The sequence below is a fragment of the Melanaphis sacchari genome, unplaced genomic scaffold (assembly GCF_002803265.2).
Source record: "Melanaphis sacchari strain LSU unplaced genomic scaffold, SCAv2.0 Contig0_pilon_pilon, whole genome shotgun sequence".
In the NCBI taxonomy this organism is placed as follows: domain Eukaryota; kingdom Metazoa; phylum Arthropoda; class Insecta; order Hemiptera; family Aphididae; genus Melanaphis; species Melanaphis sacchari.
Genome location: NW_020270366.1, coordinates 25,265,542 through 25,285,184, shown reverse-complemented (window position 1 = coordinate 25,285,184; position 19,643 = coordinate 25,265,542). Strand labels below are relative to the sequence as shown.

The 19,643-nt window shown below is 24.8% G+C and overlaps 1 protein-coding gene across 1 annotated transcript in view; it reads right to left on the bottom strand.

Moving 5' to 3' along the window:
* The window catches only part of LOC112601320 (mucin-5AC-like), a 35,152-nt gene extending 21,703 nt beyond the window's left edge, over positions 1–13,449 (bottom strand). The window contains exon 1 of the mRNA XM_025348867.1: positions 13,106–13,449. The gene's annotated coding sequence lies outside the window, so the exon portion shown is untranslated. The remainder of the gene's footprint in view (positions 1–13,105) is intronic.
* Between the last annotated feature and the right edge of the window lie 6,194 nt (positions 13,450–19,643).

Sequence of the window (19,643 nt, the reverse complement as noted above, 5' to 3'; positions counted from 1 at the left end):
GTATAGAAACTTGTTTTAGTTAATATAATTATATAACCTTGATAAATATTATAATCACAGCAAAATAAATAAATATAAATGTATATGTATACAATTTTATAAAAAGTATTTTAAATATCAAGTTAAATAAAACACTGCTAACTCTATTATCGATTTAAATTATAAGTTATATTGTCTAAAATGTATATAATATAGTTGAAACACACTAACTCGTGCCACAAAAAAAACATATGTGCATATTCAAGTTCTAATTTTGTTATGGTCAGTAATATTATACATTGTATGAACACAGAACAAATTATAATAAGAGTGTATTGTAAGATATGTTATGACATGAAAATTGTAAATTGTGTCTCTATACGCTACTATTTGTATGAAAAGAGACCCTTTACAATTATGTATTATTTGACGAGTAAGATTGCTATTATTCAATATCTATCGTTCTTAAATAGGTAACTATTTCTCAATAAAATTATGCAAGACCGATTAATATATGTAGGTATATATAAGTTACACAAAATATTTAACAGTGTAATAGTTATTGTCAACTTGGTTTATATAGATACTAAATCAGTTGTTATAATATAATATGTAAATCGGTAAACGGGTAAAGGAATGAAAATGAGATTACATTTTTTTTTTAAAACTTGAAAGAATGGGAAATGAAACGTGTATTTTTTTGGTGATACACAACTATCTTGGAATTTGGTTAAATTTTTTTTAATTAAACAACGGAAATACAAAATATGCAAAATTATAATTTAAATTTAAATTAATTGATAAAATATTTAAATAAAAAAATATATTGGTTAACTTATTATCAGTAATCATATATTTTTTTCACCATTGCGTTATTAATAAAATGTTTAAAAAAAAACAAACAATATTGTGAACGAAACGAAGTAATTATAATAAGCATGTTGTCTCTCAGCGTGATGACAATTTTATGAAATCTATTTACTTGTGTTCTATGCATACAATGAAAATAATATAATGAATACCTACGTTTGTCGAATACCTAAACAAAATAAAAAAAGACAAGATAATAAAAGGACAAAAGAAATGAACGTGGCAAAGCATTCCTCATAACTACCTACAAGACTACAATAAAGGGTGAAACAAAATATTATACCTTCAAAATATTATATACCTAAGACGGGTTTCAATGTTAGATAGAAGTTGAAAACAGAATATTATACGGGAAGTCGTTTTTAAGGGGGCGTTACATTACATGGTATAAAAAATAACAGGTCCACGTCACAACTCGATGACCTATAAACAAAGATTAAAAATATATTTGGATTATTATTATGTATTAGTACCAAAACCTTAAGTCCCAAGTAGTCATGTTAATAATATATATATAGGTATGGAACAACAGGCATATATTATGATAATTCATACCATACGAATAAATCGTTTAATTAATATTAATATATAAAAAAAAAAAATTAATAAGCTAAATAAATTATACATAAATATAGATTTATGATTATCACATCACAAAAATGAAGAAACCCGATATTTGTTCCGTATCACAAAACGTAAAGGAAAAACAGTATAGAATAGTTCCGATTTTGTGGTTAGGATAAATAGGGTTACAAGATATTATTTTTTTACTGAGGTATCTGATTTTTCGATAGTTGAAATTCAATCAACTCTTTACTTGTCATGATTTTAAAACAATAATAAAAGAGTTACTCACTAAAAAAGTCATTTCAATTTCAAGATATTTTATCGATAAAATTATTTGAGTATTGAACAATTCTTTCTTTTAATTGTAACTTGACCTTCTTCTGTGATTTTATTACCAATGGTTATGTACGGGAATTTCCATATTTTAAAAGTTTGTCTCAGCGTCTTGTTTATAAAAATATTTCTACAATTTCACACATAGAAAAATATGAAAAGAAAATTCCAGTTGTTAAGCGTATAAATATCATTATGTAACTATTAAAAAAGGTCCTCTTTATTATTTATTCTGAACTATATTTTTAAAGATGTTTTTATTCGTATAAATATGATATTATGTTATTTAATTAAGCATAAATGTTTTAATTTGGTAAGTATATAATAAAAATAGTCTTGTATTTTTGTATTTTATATATGGCCTCGCTTCAAGTGGTGATTTTGTATAGACCATCGTCATTAGATAAAAAACAATTTGATCAAATATTTATTTTTGTATATTTTAGAATTTTTTAGTGCACAAATTTATGTATATTTAACACATTATTAGTGCACGAAATTCACCGTCTTTTTAACTAATAATTCACTATACGCCATTTTTTTAAAAACTTTATTTAATCCCATAAATACATTTTATAAGGTACATTGATTTAATAATAAATGATACTAAATAATTGTTTAAACGTTTACTAAAAATATTATTGATTTTACTTCTAAATTATAACATAATATTTAGGTAATCTTAGTGGAGGGGTCTGCAACAGGTGTCCCACAGGACAAATCTGACTCGCCGAGCAAAAAAAACTGGTCCCCAAAAATATTTATTTTTTTTAATGCTGGTTTTCCACACATAATAAATATTTTATCTATTCTTATAATGCATTTAGAATTCTTAAAGAATAAATATCGTTCAATATTGACTAATCTCCACCTTAAAAACACTGCGCATTAGTTGTTTTCCAAGAAAACCAAATTTCAAAAACTAGCTCAGGACAAAAAATATGTTTTTTCTCATTAAACCTTTAAATATAAAATTGTATTGCTATTATTATAAATCATTATTATCACTATTAAACAATTTTCTTTAAATAACTTTAACTATTTCTGACACAAAAATAAATACATTAATTATTAAAAATATATTTCTGGCCGTCAAAAATATTTTTTCTAATAATTATCAAGCTACTATAAAATTTAATCGCCGATCCCTAGTTTAATAATTAGTCTAAAAAAATTGTTATTATTAACTAGGTAATAAGTAATAACAATTTATTTTTCTTGATGCATAGGTATAAATTCACAAACAAGTATTAACTAATATATTATACTATCAATACAATAATCCTTAAATATGATGATCAATAAATTAATACACGAATTTCAAGTAAATAATAACAGAAAATAACATTATAATATAGCTAGGGCAAAAATATGTTATCTGTATATAATTTTGATCATTCTATACTGTACTTAAAACACTTATCAAAAAATTTGTATTATGCATAAATATTTTTATTTTATTTCGTAATCGAAACCGATAGTGGAAAGATTTTTTGTGTGCATTAGTAACATTAGTGTCCTATATTAAAATTTGAATTTACTCATAAATTTCTCATTTTTTCACCATTTTATTTTAAATCCTAACACTAGAACTCGTCTTTTTCAAAATTTGTGGAAAAAACTATGTTTTTATAATAAAACAATACAAATATAAGTAAAAAGCATAAATTTCTTCAATACTTAGATCTCACACCTATATTAATTTTCTTACGCTTGCGTATAAAATAACAAAATAAAATATAACACATAATATAATAAAATAAAAAGTATATAACTAGACATCAGTGAAATGATAAAATAAATTGAACTATTTAATTTTAAATTGAAAAATACTTAATAAAATAACTTAAACAAGATTAAGGTCAAAAATTATTACATTGCATAAATAAATAAATATTTTTAAAAGAAAAAATTATTTTTATTAAATTGAGAATTAAAAATGCGTATAAAAGAAAATTTTAAATAAAGCGATAACAATTTTGAAATGCTCACAACTTTTTAATTTACAATATCACAAAAATCTCATGTGGATACCTGGATAATATTATTATACCTTTTTTTAATTTATTAATATATCAATTCACTCTAATATAACAAAACTGAGTGAAATGGATTCTACTGAATGTAAAATTGACCACGTTATGCGTTAATAAAACCTACAATACTATGCAATTATAACACTACCTTAAATGTGATCAAAAGTAGTGAGGACTGAGTCCCTTGCGCCTTTCTTCCTTTAACCCCCGAATAAAGTGAACACGAAACTTCAACAAGAATGTAAAATTACTTATATGTTTATTATTTACTTATTTTTATTTTTAGAACTTTTCAAGGACATATTCTTCATAGTACAATCAATATTTCAATTGGTAGGAAACATGTTATGGGTCTAATCTAACTTCTACATGGATACGATATTAATGTCCATGACTAAGAGATTTTAATAACTAATTTCCTTGCAAAAAATTTGCACAATAGGAACCCATTACAAATATGTAACCAACACATCATATGATAATATGCCTTGAGGGGTAGAACACGGTTAGGTTCAACAGCGTTGAAAATAGCAAACGTGGGAAACTGTTGACAACCATAAAGGTTATGTTACGATACGGATTACGGGCCCATTATAAAGATATTATATTAATACAATTTTCTAACGTATACCTATTTAAACGATGGTATGTCTATATAAAAATGTAACTAAATGAGAGAATGGAAATTTATTTAATAACCACGTCAAATCTGCAAAATATAAAAATTGTCCAGAAATAGTTTACTAATAAAAAAAAAATTATTAAAATTAATTCCATAACATATGATTGACTATCAAAGTGAAAGTGAAACAATAAATCGACTCATGAGCAATAACGGTACGTGCGGAACATTAGGTATATTTCGTGCTTTTATTACAATTTGAATATCAACGTGAAATTATTAAAGATATAATAGTACATAATATTATAGATCAATTAAGATTTAGAAATAACATAATATACAATATATTTACAATCATTTGTGTCATGTAACCAATTAACCAACAATATTATCCCTATATATTCTAGCTATTACATAATTAAAATGTATAAATAAATTAATAGAAAAATATTTTTATTTGTAAAGCAGGCATTGGCGCAACTTAAGAGGTGCACAGAACACATGTGCATCCTCAACTTTAAAATATTCACCGCTAAAAATAAAATCATTTTCTATTAAAATTTGACTACTTCTTAATAAATAGTATCAAAAATATTTTATACCTATTATATTCCTAGCTATCTGTAAATTAATTTATTATGCACCCCAAAAATAATGGTCTAGTTGCGCTTATGAGGAACAACACCGTTTTCGATCATGTTAAAAATATAATTATACATTAATATAGCGCTTAAATTATACATAAACCCAAATAATTATAATTTCAAAAACTCTTAACAAACAAAGATTATATCTTTGAGTATATGATTTATTAAAAACAGCCTTAATTTAAATTATGAAAATATTTTATACTTTAATTATTAATAATATTTAGTTTTAATTTTAAATTTATAATCCTAATAATATTAACTTTTATTTTTATTAAAATAACAATTTAACAATTATTAATAATTGTCAACAAATATACATTCATCACTGCAAAACCCTAAAATATTATACTTACTATTCAAGAAAAGTACTAAATTAATGAGTATTATACATATTATATAAATAAATAATTTGTATTCTATTTCTTGTTATTCTAATGATTACTTGAATATACAGTAGCATGACGCTGTGAGGAGGACAAGAGGTCAACAACTCGAAAGTGGATAAAATAAATATTGAAATACTTAAACTGTAATGTAAATGTTGATATTATACAAAATAAAAACGAAAATATGGGAGTTGCTTAAAATAGTTAAAGATTCTGATTTTATAAACATTTTTACATTTATACTATACTATACTATATTTTTATAATATTATGAAATACTTTATGAAATATTTCCGATTTTTTTTTTTTTTAAATTTATAATGAACCTATACAAATAAAAATAAAAGTTTTAAGATGAAATAAATAATAAAACTATAGTTATGAACCAAATGTAGTATATAAAAATATATATTATTATCGACCCATACGCCTAAACATGTTTTGCACGTGCACGTTTAAGACGTCAACTAGAGTTTGAACAAATTATACAAGAATGAGACTAATTGAATTAAATGAATAATATGGCCTTGTACCATAATTATTTATTTATTGGCTTCAAAAGATTAGTCCGTAAATTAACCTCACCCATACTAATACGAAGAAACCATTGAAACTGTCAACAATTATTATACACCGCAATGGGGTGAATAAGTTAAATACCATTTCACAAGTCTCTCTAAGATGTGTATAATATACACTGTATATGTATGTAGGTAACACGAATACTGAATCATACACAATACCTATCTCTTTTATAATAATTTAAGATTTTTAATATTTTCAATATTGGCATCAACTATTATTACATGCCAAGAGTTCACGAAATTAGACTAAAATATATCACGATTTCATTATAAATTTTCTAATTTTATTTGATACCTATAAAGTTTGGCTAAGATCAAAATAACATTAAAATAGACGTAACTGTTAAAACTATAAAAATACGGAACTATATCATAAAACCGTGAATTAACGCGTTTGATAAATTAATTACGGTTAATTATTCAACAAACATCGATCGTTTGTTCTGAAGTATATTTGAATTTCCGTAAAATATATATAAAAAAAACAACAATATAATTCACTCAGGGTGAAAAACATAATATATTATACCTACTCAACAAATTTCTCCGAAAATTACGACAAAACCAGACATAATATACGTACCTACGAACTCCGCGACTAATTAATCATTTGATTTTCATTCATGCATAAGAAAAACGTAAATTCTTTGAAAAAAATACCTACACCTAACGAATTTTAATTGTTATCGATGTCGTTGAAAATCCAAAGGAACCTATAGTGAACCTATTTAATGCACATTTCCATAATGTGTGAATATAAACGTAAAATCATTGGGTATTTGGGAGCATATTATAAATAAAATATATGCGATTGAGTTCTAATGTTATTATTTTTGCAAAATTACTATAAATATAATATACATACATTATAATATTATACAAAGATTTAACTTTAAAATTAATAATATTAATCATGTTTCATAGAAACGTTTTTTTACTTTTTTTATATATTGTAAGTACCAATTCAAAATATAATCAAAGTAAAAAAGGTAATTACAATAAAAACATACATTTTTATACTATTACATCATTGTATTAAGAATCTACAGTAAATACATAAAGCTACTGAAAAAATAACTACTATTATTATATGACTGATTGCAATCAATTTAAAATTCTTTTAGAAATTATTATCTCAAAAAGTATTTCATAGTATCTATAAGATTAATCAATGTATTTTTATTTTAAATAATTCGTATTCAAATTTAACTATATACTCTTTAGCACTTAAATTATTTTTAAATATTTTTTCTTGAAATGTAGGTAAATGCCAATTATATAGTAATGCAAATTTATTTAAAAGCATCAAAATGCTGTTTTATTTTAAACATGTCTAATATTACACAAAAATAATATAAAATTTTTAGTTAGATATCTATTTACTCTCTAAAATAGCATGTCTTCCTTCAGTAGTCTTTTCCATAATTGCCATCACTTGATATTTTTAGTTATTAGTTCAGCCAAGCATTCGTTCTTGAAGACTTGAAACCCATCATTTTACAGTTAAGTTAATCACTATATTCGTTCCGATTGTGAAATACCAAGTACCGCAATATTAAGCATTATACGTCACAAAACCGACAAGGTCTCAGTTGTTATAAATCGATCATAGAGTTTTGGAAAACAAATCATTATTCATTTCATATCGTACTATAAACATTTTATTATTTTTGTAGAAAACAATTAAACACATAAAATGATAAAATTTATAAATTAAAATGATGAATTAAAAATATTGATTCTGAAAGTTCATTAATTTCTAAAATATTTTATTTCAGCATTAAAATAGATACACTATTTTTGTGTTTCTTTTCTATTGCTTAATTTTTTTTTTTTTAATAGAATAATCAACTCTTCGTTAATTTATTTTACTATTCAGTGAACACATTTCCTTTCGAATAATTTGGTACATATCATGTTTACCACACGTGCACGATCCATAATATTATTTTGAGGCTGAAATGATTCATCCGAAACAAATAATGATATAAATACTCTAAACATATGGCTAATTAAAAACTAGCGCATAATAATGCATGGATAATAAATATTTAAAACTAAAATATGTCCTAAATAACCAATTTCTACCTTGAACGAAGGTGTATTATATTATACAGACTCTCTGATTTGGTTTAATGATAAGAAAACAGAACAAACGCCTTCACGCTCCACCACAACAAATGTCCTTCGTGTCGTTCTTAATAATGAACGTAGAATAGTATATGTGCGACTATAGTATATAGGTTATAGTCTCCAAAAAACTCTTAACTTCTAACGTAAATTATTTTGCTAAAAATTATAGCTATAATCTACCTTAAAATCAAAAATTTAATGATAATAATATATTTTACTTATAAATATGCTGTTAATTGGGTAAAAAAAATCATAAAATCGAACTACGAAAAACTAAATTAGTACTTTCAAATACAAGCTATGTAATATCTTTAAAAATAAGGGTATAAGTAATATGATTTTCACTAAAACCAAATACATATATTCTTTTCTGACAATAATACTGATACCTAAGTAATTTACTGAATATTAAACAAATTCTCTAAAAGGCCGATTTATAAAAATTACTTAGTCACATATTATTTTGTTATTAGTTTCATACATTTTTAAATGTTTAAAATGTAAATAAGATATAAATATATGATATTTTGACAAATTATTTGCTATTAAATTAATAATTAACTATAATATGCACCCATAAATTCTAAATATTATAGAAACAAAAATAGCCGATGAAGATGCTGTTTTTTTATATTTAAAAGTATAACATAGTTTAATTTTAATAATGAATTACTTATTATTATTTAAATAAAATTTTTAATTTATTAGCTACCTACCCATTTTTATATTATTGAATGTGTTCTTTAAACATAAGGCAATAATTCACAAAACATGCACCTCCTGATTTTATAATAATGTTGATCTAAAATCCAGATAAAAGCCCACGATGGCACCATTAACCATTTTAAATGTCAGAAAAAATATAATACAAATCTAATTATTAACTTTATGAATAAAAGTACCATAATAGTAAAATAATTCTGTACTTATATTTTGACAATTAACACAAATAGTTACATTAAATACAATAAGTAGCTTAAGAAAAACATAAAGCATTACGTTGTCAATTACCTTTTTTTAAAATAGAAACATCGTATATAATATTAATTATAGTTTAAAATAATAAAAATAATAATTCTATAAAAAATCATAAAAATCAGAAGGCCGTATAAGTAACAATGGAATTGATAAAGACAATATCAATTCAATATTCGTTTTACTTCGTTCTACACTTCTAAATATCTACAAAACACACCAAGAAGAATAATAATCAAGTATATTACCAAATAATTTATACAAAAATGACAAATAGTCTATAAAATGTATAAAATATAAACATAATATACGATATATAACTAAAGTTTTTTTTTATTTATTTGTTAGACCGTTACATTAGTTAAATTGTTTATAATAATCATCATGGAATATATATGTTGACGTTTTATCTGAATAATATTTAGATATCTATACGTAACATAGCATCGGATACATTACAGTAAAGACATTTTTAAAGACTGTTTCATGTCGAAAATCATATTACGTGATGTCAGTTATACAAAATAATATATCTCTTCTAAAAAATATACTTTTATTATAAACATTTGTAACTATTGTAAGTATACACAATGGCAAAGCGCTATCAGACTTATCATGTTTAGATGTATTGAAAATATTTATTTTAAATTAAAACTATTTCAAAAATCAGTAATAAATAAATTTAACATTGATTACCTAAATAGTAAATAATATAATAGTTTTTATAATACCCTGCATATTATATATGTTTAATATATTTAAAATGTCCAAATAAATTGGTTTAAAAAAATTAAGCCAATAATTTATGTTTTGTATATTAGCTATTTAAGTACTGTCGCAATTTATTAATTCAAAAAGTTTTGTTAATGGAACATCATATTTATTACTTATTTATAGTTGATAGATACTATACTACCACTCAGGGATATAAAATTTTTTAAACGTTACGTACAAATAATTACCTAGTTTTCTTCTGCATGTCATTAAGTTATAAAATATATATATAAAAAAAATAATTATAGAATTTAGACTATTAGTCATTGCGCTATGTTAAGTTTAATATGTTATATTCTACGTTTTTAACAAACCTACATTTTTTTTTCTGGAAGTACTTAAATTTTGGTTTTCTTATTTATTATTAAAAATATAATAAATAATAAGTATTTAAATTTTTTATCTACTACAAATTTTCCATCTTGCTATAAATAGTAAATATAGTAATGTTCAAATATAAATAATATACTATTTAGTAATTTCATTATTAATAAGTTCAAATAGTTCAATGAATTATAATATCTGCAAGGTCTTAACAAACTTGCCAATTTAATTCTAACCTTCTTTTCATACTCATACAAATCATTTAATAGATATTATATATTATAATAAATATATCCACATACAATAAACTATAGTCTATAATAATAATTACTTTCTTCTAAAATTACAACAGAATCGAATAATGAATGTTTCATTATTTTTATTTATTATCTTTTATCTGACGTATAATGGGTTTAAAACAAATCTCCAAACAAAGCACATAAAAATAACAGAATCAAGGTTACTATATGTATTAGTTTTTACTGTTCATACAATATTTTAATTATTATTATATTTCTAAAAATGTATTAAATAATAAAAATAAAAAATTTAATTTTATGTATTCTAATAAAGTTGATCTCTATCTATTAAATAATATAAATTAAATATAGTAAATAGTTAAAATAATAATATTAATAATAGTTAATTATAATATCATTAAATAATATTCCCTTCCAACTTAAAATTTATATTAATTTTATCTGCATTTTTAGAGTAACAACTAACAAATATTTATTGTAGAAGTTTTTAGTTTCTACCAATGTCAGCCATTTGTATATATTATTACTAATGTTTTTATTACATAGCAATCGATATAAATAAATAATTAATTGAAAATTGTAAGATATTTAATGAATTATTAACTAAATTATGAAGTTATGGTAAAAATAAATATTTAGTTTATGTTTAATCCATTATAGATTTATATAATATATTACAATATATTATGTTATGTAATCTGTAAGATTTACAATTCACTAATAATCAACTTAATATATAACGGTTAGACTGAGCATGTTTTCGTGATAAGACAATATATTATTCTATAATCTATACATTGTTTCTATACGTGAGCAAATTACACGGCTATTCTCTAATATAGGGAAGTAGATTTCTTTTAAGATTCGCTTCTGCATTGTCATGCAGTTTTTAATTCTATTCAATCTTTCTTTCTTTGTGGTTTGTATGTTTTGTTTTGAATATATCATTATACGTCACATAGTATAATTTGCCTGACAGCCAAATATACTTATCCGGCGGTTGTGACAATGCAAAATTCAATACGCCTAAGTTTCTGTTACTTTTCGTAGTTAATGGACTGTTATAGAGAGTCTAAGAGTCTATTTGCTATTATACAGTATAACAGTTTCTGTAATGTACATCGGATTCCATAATCATGCTTCCGTTATTTCGTAAATATTTTATCGTGTACGATTAACAAAATTTATGAAACTGCATACATGTATAAAATATACTTATTATATAAATTATGATATTAATAACATTAACATTAACAATTTTTTTAACATTTACAAATATTATTTTTATTTTAAATTTTATAGTACTTAAAATTATATAGTTATATTTAAGTATAAACCAATAAGCTTAAATATTAAAATACAAATACAATAAACTGCAAATTAAATTAACTTAACTGTAAATAGGCATCTACTATTTATAAATATTTAATGTTAGAACACGAAGTATTGAGAAGATTAAAATATTGTAAAAAATTGACAAAATCGTCAAATCAAACCTAACCTGAATACAAATTTCATCTAATGGATAATCATGGTACATACAGGCACACAGCTAGCAGTCGTTCAAGTCACCAGATTAAAGTTTCCAAAACAAAAACAACAGTAAGATATATATGTAACCTACGTCTAATCATTACATTAATCATTATCGTTGCCGTCATATAACTAACATGACGACCTCGACAAACTAATGAATAGGAAAATGCACGTCGATTAATATTATTTCGTTCTGTAGGTATTTATAAGATATAATGTATAATCACAAAAAAAAATATATTATTTTTAATGATTACACTATAATACGCACTCTAGTATTATTTTATCGGATCTTATAGCCTATAGGCTATTGAAAAACTGTTAGAATGATAAGAAAATTTTGACAATAACGAACATTTTAAATACCTTAATGTTTTGATGGTCTACATTTTAATCAAAATACAAGTTAAGAGCAATAACTTACGGCAAGTATCATATACTACGAAATAGTGTTCTAACAGAGTTTTACACATGGACGACAGACTAGACTATAACTATACGTCAGAGACTTCGATCGAAACTTTCACATGACGGCAACAGGTACGATAATTATTGGTGACGGTGGTTACGCGCTATTACGTTATATACATATATATTATATTTTATAGTATATCGTCGTGACACAGAAATCTTCGCGACATATTATAACGACAATAATAAAGAAAAATATCGTGATATAGAGTTCTTGGGAATCGCAAGAAAGAAAATTTCCATTCGTGGGACCTGAGTACCACCGCCGCCACCCTAAGTTGGTATCGCACAGACATTGTTATCGTGTAGACTGTAGGTCTGCTAACACGTATATACATTAGGTACATCAATATCGGCCAATCACGGCATGTAAACTGACGCAAATCGTCAAAATAATATTATAACATGTACATAAAAAATTTCCCGTCCGAAATAAACGCAAATAGCGACTTACAGGTTACAATATTATTAAACCAAGTGCCAACTAAATAGGTATGTTAAGCACTACTATACGGCTGTTATTACTTACTAACTAGATATATATTAGGCTTATTTATTAGCTATTACTACAGTAATGGTTATATTATACGATCAACAAGACATACCCATTATAATTGCTGATGACTGTCTGTCCAGTCATAGATCCTACACACACACATACTGCAGTCTACCATGACGTATCCCATGTAGATCGCGTGTTCTAAATTGCCGTGTCGAACGCGTACTCCGTTCGCGAATCGAGACGTTCCGATTATCCAGCGACGCGGAATTGTAGCAAAAGAATCACAGAAACGAAAAAAGATTTAAAAAAATAATAATGCGTTGCCAGTAGTAAGAGTCGAACGCGCGACAACGACGAGCGTGCTATGAAACAAACGTACCACAAGTATGAGCGACCAGTACAGTCGTTTCTTCACTACTGAACCGCTTACCGCGCACGGACCGTCGTTGGCGGTGGTGGCGCGGCGGACCAAACAGTCCTCCGGTTTCGCCGCCGCCGCCGCCGCTGCCTCCACCGACGGACAGGTCGTTGCCGCCTCCGACTGATCGTCGAACGTTGCCGATCGTGGCCGAACGTCTTCGGATTGTCACGCTTTCACGACGTGTCAACACACGCAGCGTACACACCGTTGAATCGACTCAAATTCGCGCTACGGTATTTCGGCCGACGGCCGTCGATCCCCATGGGGACGACGACAAAAGACATGGCTCTTTTGCACTCCAGCTCTCCATTCTCCACAGATCAATCATATCCTATAGTACTCCTAAAAAAAAATGAACGTTTTAAGCATTTTTACTATAGTTGATTTTATGTTATCGTTTGTGACTATACTGCAGTTTGTAAAATAATAGGTACACAAAAACGTAATGATATCTAAATCATTATTATAATGTATTATTGTTAAAAACCCCATACACGATATATTATTTTACTATTAGGTATTATTATATTGTTTTCATTGTCTGACCGAAAAGTGTGTAGAAGAAAAATCGAAGAAAATGTGAATAATTTATTATTGTCTAAAAACGCGTGAATCCAATCTATTTCGTTTTCCAATGTCCTAACTGTGTACAATACAATAGATGTTATATTATGCAGACCTACGCGTATGTGTATGTACATGCCTGTGCACGTGAAAATGACAGCGGAAGTAACTACACAATGATTACAAGTATAATACGGGCGATAATGTGTCAAAAACCGTATTTTCACTCTGGTAAATGTTTAAAAAAAAAAAAAATTAAAACACAAAGCATCGGTTGACGCGTGTTACGGCGCGTGCGGTGTGTTTACTGGTATGTCGTGAAATTAAAAATATTATTATTTTAATATCTAAACCGCATGTATAATATGAAAACTATAAGTTAGGGTCCGGAACTATACCCCGATAATAATATACAATAATATGCATATAATTTTCTCATTAATTTTTTTGACGTTTAGTAAAAACGGCGTAGTGCGTATAGTGACAATTTATATAGATATCTCGCGTCAACCTATATGTTAAATAAGGTAAGTATATAAATCTACGCAAATATCAATCTTGCAGACGTTATCTGCATTTTTCAATTTTTCTTCTCATCGTGACTTTTACATTTAAACATTATTATTGTACTTTCCAATGCATTATATACCCGATTATATAGTTATATTAATTTAATTATTCTTGTGAAATTTACATAAGCATACGAAAAATATGCATACCTCATATCATACAATAATAAACTATAATACTACTTGGTCACATCAAATTTATGTTATAAATACCTATATCAGCTACATATATATAAATTATAAACAATATAATTATTATGGTTGATATGAAAATAAAATACATATAGTATTTTTATTACTCTCATAAACGCATATGATCTACAAGTATATACCTAATCGTGAATAATGATTATTTATTTTATTAATAATATGAAAAATGCTCAACAAAAAATCTACTGTAAAATATTTAATAATATCTAAACAAAATTATGTATATATTATGATTTATGATGCATCTGTGATATTTTAAAAATTCTAGTACAGGAAAGATTAGAAAATATTTGATTATCTAAAAATATATAGCTTTTTTACTTTTAAATTTTTAAATAAAGGTAAAGCGATGGATGTATTATTTATTTAGTTTAACAATGATATGTAGTGAGTGTGTAACATTTTTTGTGAGTTGTTTTACCTTATAGTACAATGACATTTCTCCAAAATTCTATTTTGAACGTAGTGTTGGTGAGTAATTGAATCTAATTGGTATTTTTGGAAGGCCATTAATATTTGAAAATTAAACTTCAAGTACTTACAAAAATAATAAAATTGTGATAAATAAAAATATTTATAAGATATAGGTACTTTATATTTATTACGCAGCAGAGCAACTTCCCTGGTTTTTTTTATATTGAATTTTACTTAACAGATAAGATAACGAATCGTCCAATTAATATCATGTCGTATATTTGGAAGTTTTTGAGAATTTTTATAACATTTTTAACATAGGTTTCTAAGATATGATTTTGAGAGTCAATACTAAGAAGCAAAGAAACTGTGACTATTTTATAAGTGTGAGGTGTTAATTAGTGTTCGTACTAATCTATATTATATAAGTATGCTATATTATAAAATATTAAGTACCTGTCTAATTATTTAAATACAATAAATTCTAAAAATAAAAATATGTATATATAAAATTGTATAATATACAAGTATGAAGTAACTACACAGAACTGTATAATTGTTACAACTAACATGTATTGGTATAAAATATGCATCAAATAATTACTAATTTATGTGCATCTACCTTGACTCGTCAGTAAGACACCCGAAGTTTAATCCTTGAAAAACTGACGACGCGTTTCGTCGGACCGCAGGTGATGAAACTCGAAAATACACGTAAGTATACAAGATTCGTTTAATTCGACGAAAAAAATGTAGTAGCACTATTAACACTACGTACCGGCATAATAAAACGAACTAGCAGACGCCTGACAGTAAAAACTAATAAGTAATAACCATAAACTTTATTTTCAGATAATATAACGTATTTGGTAATAACATTGATAACTAATAATGCTCACTATGCTTATGTTACTTACGATTAAGTAACCACTACTTTTTTTCATCGAACGCTCACTGTTTTACTACGGCAGGACTATTTTATAGTTAAAAATTTCACCAGAATATGTCACCTAGCATAGGAACTATTGTTTAGGATTTGACGTTACGATTTTTTGTTTTACTATATATAAAATAATCAAATGTTATTAATATTATTATATATACTGTATCGAGTTCAATTTTTTTATACGTATCTAGTTAACTACAGCGTAGTAATATTAATGCATATTTAATTTCAGTGTACACTATATAATACAATATGGTACATACATAATATGTGATTTAGTGACGTTTAAATTGTACGATTGAATTTTAAGTCAGGCGAAAAAATGTGAATTATATTATGTCTATATCATGTCAAATAATATATACGTAATAATATTATATTGGCTTGTTTTGATAAGTAAATTATTAATTATTATTAATATTCCCAAAGTGCATTTGTGGCTTATTTCATGTTTATATTAAACTTTTATGTTAAAATAAAAAATAAAATAAATTATTAAAAATAAACTTAATGAACTATTCGTATAATTTTTAAGTAGTTGAAATAATAAAGATTGCAATACTTGATTAATATTGTTTGTATTGTTTTAAATTTTTTTATAAACTTATTTATGGTTAATACTAAATACTAAGACTTTTTTGTACAATATTATCACGTAGACAAATGTTATATTCTACTTATAAATAATGTGAGTATTGAATAATTCGAATAATATTCATAAAATATATACTCTATACAGCCTAATTTATTTATTTTTTAATTTACTTAAAGGATATAAGGATAATATCCACTGAAATTATTACTACAATAGACAACATCACATGACAATAAACAATATTATAACCTTAATCAAAAGATTCACAACAACTATAGTTTGCAGATTTGAATATTGTTGAATAATAACATGCCTTAAGAAATAAATATAACCTGCTTAAATCAATGACTTCAAAAACTAATTATAATTTTTATTGTAAATTCTTATATACCAATCAAGTATTTTATTCATCAAAATCAATGCTCTTATAGTATCTACTATATAATTTTACTTGGAATTTAGTTAGTTTAAAACACACTTAAAATTGTAATTTTCACTAAGAGTTAAATAATTATTTTTATTGATAGTAAATTGCAAATTAAATAGAAACCTTGGTGATTGATTATAAAAGAGAAGATTTTAAAACCCTGTTTGTTATAAAACTGTACAAAGATTAAAAGTACTAAACGAAGAAGAAATGATAAAATTTTCAGATGACCGGGATAATATCAAACAGATACAAAATATAATATAATAGATAAATAGGTATTATAATTTATAATTTGAAAATCTTAACTAATTAACATTTAAAAAAATATTTCAATACATTGTTTATTATACAGAGTGATTCACCGATCATGCTAATCTCCATTTTTCTTTTAATTATGAATTTATTCAAATTTTGAGTTTTTGAGGAGTTTTTAAATTCACTCAAAAATCAAATATAAAAATTTTTTAAATGTTTTGTATTGCTTAAAGAGTGTATTGTGATGATGCAAACTTCTGTTTTTTAAAAGAGATCTCTCTGTATTACTATAAATTATTTAGCGGATAATTTTATTGAAAATATTGATGAATATAATTCAAAATTCAAATAAATAGTTTTTCAGTCATGAAAATGTTTATACTAAGGATTATAATCCCTAAAAATAGTTTTGCAAAGGTACAAATTATACATAATAATGATTCTAGTATTATTTATACTTGGGCCATTTTTACAAATTATAAATATTGATAGATTAATATTAATTAGTAATTACTAACATTTTCAAATCCTTATATATCCCAAAAATATCATCATGGACTTTTTATCCTTAGCAGGTACCAGAATTAAACGTCTCGAAAACTACTTGTTTGAATTTCGATTTTGAAACGTCATATTTTTCAGAAAAATTATCCACTAAATAATTTACTTTCGAAAACAGAGTATTTTCATTTTAAAAACAGATATTTAAAACTCCGCAGAACATATTCTTTTAATAGTACAAATAATAATTTTAATAGATTTAAAAATTGCAAATATCAGATTTTAAATATAGCTACGCGTTACTGAAGAAAAAAGGAAATGAGCATGTTTAGTGAATTACGCTGTACATTCTATCTCTCAATTTCCTATCGTTACCCTATGTCTATCATCTTGGCTATCTACTTACCAATTTTAGCACATAATAAATATTTAAAAAAAAAAAGTTATAACAATTTTATTCGAATTCTACAGTTTAATATTGATTGGTATAATACATTAAAAATATATATATTTAAAAATAATTAGTTTAAAAATGAATTCAACACAGAACATATTACTATATTAGTATAAGCTATTATAGAAGAGAAACCCAACATAAATTTAATAAACATTTTCGATCAATATAAATTACGTATTTGTATATATTTAATAACTATAATCATTACAAACATCATATTATTAGTAAGTTTAATACAATAATTGTCAACGTAATATCATAATAGGTACCTTCAATTACAAGTTATAGACGTACACTTAATCAGTTTTTAATTTATAAGCTCTTGTTCTACTTTCTATTGATAAAATATTCATTTACAAAATTATTTATTCCTAGTTTCTGTTTGAATACATTGTTTAATTTGTTTTGTTTGTGTAACTGTTTTAAATTTTTTTTTCAGATTATATCGATATTTTGAATGTTTATAATTATTATCTAAGATAATAATTTTCTAGATAAAACGAATTTTTTCCTTAGACGATTCCAATGTGAGAAAAAATTTTCTTATTGTACCATAATTAGATAATATAAAAAGCCTATGGCCCAACAACAATCATAAATTAATTCGATGTAATGTATACAATAACACAATATGTAATGACTACTTATTTCATAAAAATAGAGATAGGTACGTTATCATTTATATACGTTATGATTAATAATCTGAATTATATTTCTGTAGACTTTTAATAAAATATAGAATTTATCCAGAGAATAAAATCGCAAGACATTTGTAAGAATTTTAAAAATAAAATAATATATTTCTCGTGATTTCATGTATCTTATTCTCAAGCTAGTAATTATTGTACACAAAACGAGAGAATTTAACTTCGTTACATTATCGCCATTACTTATGTGCGTTTTATGGATTATATAACAAGCACAGTTAAATAAAATAGTGTAATAGACGACGAACATAATAACTACAGACGATCTAATAATAAGCACAAACCTTTCAAGTTTTGAAGCTATACGATTATTAAGAATAATAAGATAGGATGGGAAATCTTGCAGACCATAATATATTAAGTTCAATTACAATAAGATTCACATCTTACGCCACAGCATGTGCCGATCATGGCGTATACAATTTCCACATCCCTGTATAGTATAAAAAAAAAAGCATATTATACAAATATTTTAAGTCATCTTTGAAGTGGATTTTAGAGAACTCGAGGAACTATAAATTCATAACATTAATGTTATCAAAAAATACAACTCAATATAATGAAGTACCTAC